Consider the following 6,000-nt stretch of genomic DNA (forward strand, 5'->3'; position numbering starts at 1 on the left):
ACCTCCCAGAGTGAAATCATATCCTCACAGAAAATGAGAAGATTCATGGTGTGTGACCCACCCTGCTATTACAAGAGCCCACAGTGTTCAAAAGCAGCAGAGAACAGAAGCACACAGGTTATAAAGCAGAAAGGGCAGAGTGATCGCCCCCTTGACAGAGTGAGAGAAGTAAATCTACTGTGAGCACACCAGCAGTGTAACTCTATCTATTTTTAGTGCACTCTAACAAGAGCCCTTTTTTTATCAACCTTTCCAAAAATTGGTTAAAAATTAATTATTAAAAAAAGAAATTGAAAAAGAAATTGAAATTCTCTTAATATAAAATTAAATATAATAACATAATTGTCTTAAAATTATCTAATTTCTCTTAAAAGTAGTTATTTCAAAAATTATTTAAATAACCTAACATATTCCACCCATCATAAGAAAAAAAAGGATCATAAATCTAAGTTTAAAAAAAAGACCAAAATTAGACAACTGTTCACATACATTTAGATAGTGTTATAAAATAAATCTTTATAATAGATCATATGTTCTTGGAAGTATTTGATAAATTTGAGTTCATACTGAAACTGCTCATTTATTATTGGTAATAATAAAGAAACTGGTACAATAATTTATAATAAAGAAATTGGTATTCTATCTATTTTTAGTGCACTCTAACAAGAGCCCTTTTTTTATCAACCTTTCCAAACCACTGTGTAAACTCAAATTGAAAAACACTCAATAAGTTTGCTTTATCTATCTATCTATCTATCTATCTATCTATCTATCTATCTATCTATCTATCTAAAATTAATTATTAAAAAAAGAAATTGAAAAAGAAATTGAAATTCTCTTAATATAAAATTAAATATAATAACATAATTGTCTTAAAATTATCTAATTTCTCTTAAAAGTAGTTATTTCAAAAATTATTTAAATAACCTAACATATTCCACCCATCATAAGAAAAAAAAGGATCATAAATCTAAGTTTAAAAAAAAGACCAAAATTAGACAACTGTTCACATACATTTAGATAGTGTTATAAAATAAATCTTTATAATAGATCATATGTTCTTGGAAGTATTTGATAAATTTGAGTTCATACTGAAACTGCTCATTTATTATTGGTAATAATAAAGAAACTGGTACAATAATTTATAATAAAGAAATTGGTATTTTTGACAAATCTGAGCACAGTTTACGTCACTGTTGATATATTTGTGATTATTTGGCATTTTTCTCTCATTTAAAAATCAGGTGACTTATGCAAAATCTCCATTTGCTCTTCATTCAGTCTCACTGTCTAAGACAAACAACTGAGACATTAAAGAAATCTAATTTGCGATTTTTCTATCCTGTTGGTACAGACAGAAGGTGAAAGGGAAACAGACATCACTTCCTGTTAGAATAGGTGTGACATTTCCACAGTTCATCCTGTATTTATTTAAGCAATCAACAATTAGTCAGAGTCTGTGAATGTTTTTATGACACCATTAGCACAATTATCCTCTCAAGTCAGACAATGAAAGTGTGTATTCATCACACAAAATGACAGACATTGACAAACCCATACCAAAATGTGTGTGCAGGTCTAGTGGCCTTTACGCCTGTCTTTACAGCCTGCTATCACAGCGTCATCAGAGCTTCTCTCAGACACTAAGACTCCATACATCAGGCTCTTCAGCCCAGCATTCCTCCTTCAGACGCCCAGGCAATGGCCTCTCATGCTCACTAATATAGTAGTCGCCATGGCAACCAGTGAGGACCTCATCTGGCTGGATAGACGTCTGGGTTGCACCAGTAAGTTAATGCCCAGGATATCAGTGAACATTTGGCTGCTCTGTGACCCATGTGTGTGCATATGTATGTTAAATGATGTGTGTTAGGGGGAGTGTATTTAATAGCACTGATGGGATTAATCTGAATTGTGTTTCTGGTGCTGGATTCAAATTAAGCATTTATTAGATGCATGTGATATTTAATGCATTTTTTACTGATTTTACTACAGTGCATATGGACTGCAAGAGATGCTTTAAAGTGAGATTAAAGACATTTTAATCTTTCTATTCATCATAGAATCCTGAAAAAAATGTATCATGGTTTTCACCAAAATATATTGAGCAGCACAACTGTTTTCAATAATAATAAATGTTACTTGAGCAGCAAATCAGTATATTAAAATGATTTCTGAAGGATCCTGTGATACTGAAGGCTGGAGTAATAATGCTGAAAATTCAGCTGTGCATCACATGAATAAATTAAATTTTTAAATATACTCAAATACGAAACAATTGTTTTAAATTGTAATAATATTTAACAGCATTACCGTTTTTTTACTGTATTTTTTAATCAAATAAATGCAGCCATGGTGAGCATAAGAGACTTCTTTCAAAAAACCTGACTGACCCCAAACTTTTGAACAGTAGTGTATGTGTTTAAGAAACATCATGTCTTCATGTAAGACACGAGGATAGAAAGGAGGGGAACACAGCTGCACTTCAACAGCTGTAATCAACACTCATGACTTGGGAACACTGCAGGAACAACAGGTGCACAGGATCTGGAAGAAATGTGAGAGCTACAATGCAGACTTGTCAATTTCTTAGAAAAGGAGAGAGATGGAAAAAAAAGGCAGTAGTGTACATTTTATGACTAAATTCATCTCTGTAACAAGCACACACACGCAGCTGCTGTAATGGGAAACTCACACAAAGTCCAAGTGACCATTGGAAAAGCAGGCCTGCAGCGCATAAATCTGCGCTCGGTCATGTTGTTAAGGAAGCTGGCAGGACTGATGGTCAGGACGGCTTACCACAGATCCACGTGTAAATTGCCACAGTACATCCAGGCTGGAGATATAAACACACTGAGAGAAACCACGTTATTTTTCTCAAATATGAAAGGGTTGCATGGGTAAAAACATATCTACAAATTATTCCTAAACTAAATTTGTTCTCATAAAATGTAAAGCCATAACACACACATTTTTTTAATAAATGAAATTAATATGAAATTAATTTTACTCATCAATGATGCACTAAAATAAGTAAAAGTAACAATACAGACATTTACAGTGTCAAAGAAAAAAATTCAGCTTTGCCATCACAGGACTAAATTACATTTTGAAAGATATTAAAATAAAAAAACTATTGTTTTAAATTGTAATAATATTTCACGATTTTAATGTTCAACAATTACTGTTTTTACAGTACTTTTGATCAAATAAATTAAGCCTTTGTGAGCAAGAGACTTTCAAAAACATCAAATTGTCCTATTGACTTACCTTTTGAACGGTAGTGTATAAAAAGACATTTATACTGTATGAGAAAAATATTAACTATGACATTACAAACCCAACATTTTGTTTCCAAAATAAAATAAAATAACAAATACAAAATAAATTATGTGGAAATTATTTAATTTGCATTATGTGTATCTTTAAAAAAACAATTATCTATCTATCTATTGCTAAAAAATTTCTAAGAAAATGAAACTCTCTTAATATAAAATAATATTTTCTAAAATAAACTTAGTTCTTTCAAAAATTAAGAAATGATTAAGAAAAAAACATAAAATAAAATTCATATTACTTTTCACAATAAACATTTAAGTATTTGAACATGTTAAATTTGCTCACAAAAAAATTGTCAAATTTATTTCACAAAAATGTTGTGAACTCCAGACCCTAGTGAAGAGAGAGAAAGAGACTTTTTGCAGTTACATTTAACCAGCAGGTCCTACGGTTCTCGTTGTATCTTGAGCATAAGAGACTTCTTTCAAAAAACCTGACTGACCCCAAACTTTTGAACAGTAGTGTATGTGTTTAAGAAACATCATGTCTTCATGTAAGACACGAGGATAGAAAGGAGGGGAACACAGCTGCACTTCAACAGCTGTAATCAACACTCATGACTTGGGAACACTGCAGGAACAACAGGTGCACAGGATCTGGAAGAAATGTGAGAGCTACAATGCAGACTTGTCAATTTCTTAGAAAAGGAGAGAGATGGAAAAAAAAGGCAGTAGTGTACATTTTAAGACTAAATTCATCTCTGTAACAAGCACACACACGCAGCTGCTGTAATGGGAAACTCACACAAAGTCCAAGTGACCGTTGGAAAAGCAGGCCTGCAGCGCATAAATCTGCGCTCGGTCATGTTGTTAAAGAAGCTGGCAGGACTGATGGTCAGGACGGCTTACCACAGATCCACGTGTAAATTGCCACAATACATCCAGGCTGGAGATATAAACACACTGAGAGAAACCACGTTATTTTTCTCAAATATGAAAGGGTTGCATGGGTAAAAACATATCTACAAATTATTCCTAAACTAAATTTGTTCTCATAAAATGTAAAGCCATGGAGTGATTGAGGGACCCACTTCATAACACACACATTTTTTTAAGAAATGAAATTAATATGAAATTAATTTTACTCATCAATGATGCACTAAAATAAGTAAAAGTAACAATACAGACATTTACAGTGTCAAAGAAAAAAATTCAGCTTTGCCATCACAGGACTAAATTACATTTGGAAAGATATTAAAATAAAAAAACTATTGTTTTAAATTGTAATAATATTTCACGATTTTAATGTTCAACAATTACTGTTTTTACAGTACTTTTGATCAAATAAATTAAGCCTTTGTGAGCAAGAGACTTTCAAAAACATCAAATTGTCCTATTGACTTACCTTTTGAACAGTAGTGTATAAAAAGACATTTATACTGTATGAGAAAAATATTAACTATGACATTACAAACCCAACATTTTGTTTCCAAAATAAAATAAAATAACAAATACAAAATAAAATATGTGGAAATTATTTAATTTGGATTATGTGTATCTTTAAAAAAACTATTATCTATCTATCTATTGCTAAAAAATTTCTAAGAATCTCTTAATATAAAATAATATTTTCTAAAATAAACTTAGTTCTTTCAAAAATTAAGAAATGATTAAGAAAAAAACATAAAATAAAATTCATATTACTTTTCACAATAAACATTTAAGTATTTGAACATGTTAAATTTGCTCACAAAAAAATTGTCAAATTTATTTCACAAAAATGTTATGAACTCCAGACCCTAGTGAAGAGAGAGAAAGAGACTTTTTGCAATTACATTTAACCAGCAGGTCCTACGGTTCTTGTTGTATCTCATGTATTTAATCTTAATCAAACTAGATCAAATGTTGTTGTGTTTAGGTTTTATGCTGTTTGAAGGGTTTTGTTTAATGCTTCTTTATATTCACTGTTCACTGTCTTCCCTTTGTGTTCCAACAAAGCACATCACAGCTCAAAAGAATACAAAGAATTTTCTTTCATGCCATTCAACATACTTTTAGTTATACTAACTTTTAATATTACATTCTAAAACTATTCAACGTTCTTATCCAAATACAAAAATTGCCACAAAACAACTCTCTCTCTCTCTCTCTCTCTCTCTCTCTCTCTCTCTCTTAGTTCTTTCAAAAATTAAGAAATGATTAAGAAAAAAACATAAAATAAAATTCATATTACTTTTCACAATAAACATTTAAGTATTTGAACATGTTAAATTTGCTCACAAAAAAATTGTCAAATTTATTTCACAAAAATGTTGTGAACTCCAGACCCTAGTGAAGAGAGAGAAAGAGACTTTTTGCAGTTACATTTAACCAGCAGGTCCTACGGTTCTCGTTGTATCTCATGTATTTAATCTTAATCAAACTAGATCAAATGTTGTTGTGTTTAGGTTTTATGCTGTTTGAAGGGTTTTGTTTAATGCTTCTTTATATTCACTGTTCACTGTCTTCCCTTTGTGTTCCAACAAAGCACATCACAGCTCAAAAGAATACAAAGGATTTTCTTTCATGCCATTCAACATACTTTTAGTTATACTAACTTTCAATATTACATTCTAAAACTATTCAACGTCCTTATCCAAATATCATTCTCTCCCTACTTTTTTTGAAATACAAAAATTGCCACAAAACAACTCACTCACTCTCTCTCTCTCTCTCTCTCTCT

The sequence above is a fragment of the Sinocyclocheilus grahami genome, unplaced genomic scaffold (assembly GCF_001515645.1).
Source record: "Sinocyclocheilus grahami isolate Dianchi unplaced genomic scaffold, SAMN03320097.WGS_v1.1 scaffold747.1, whole genome shotgun sequence".
In the NCBI taxonomy this organism is placed as follows: domain Eukaryota; kingdom Metazoa; phylum Chordata; class Actinopteri; order Cypriniformes; family Cyprinidae; genus Sinocyclocheilus; species Sinocyclocheilus grahami.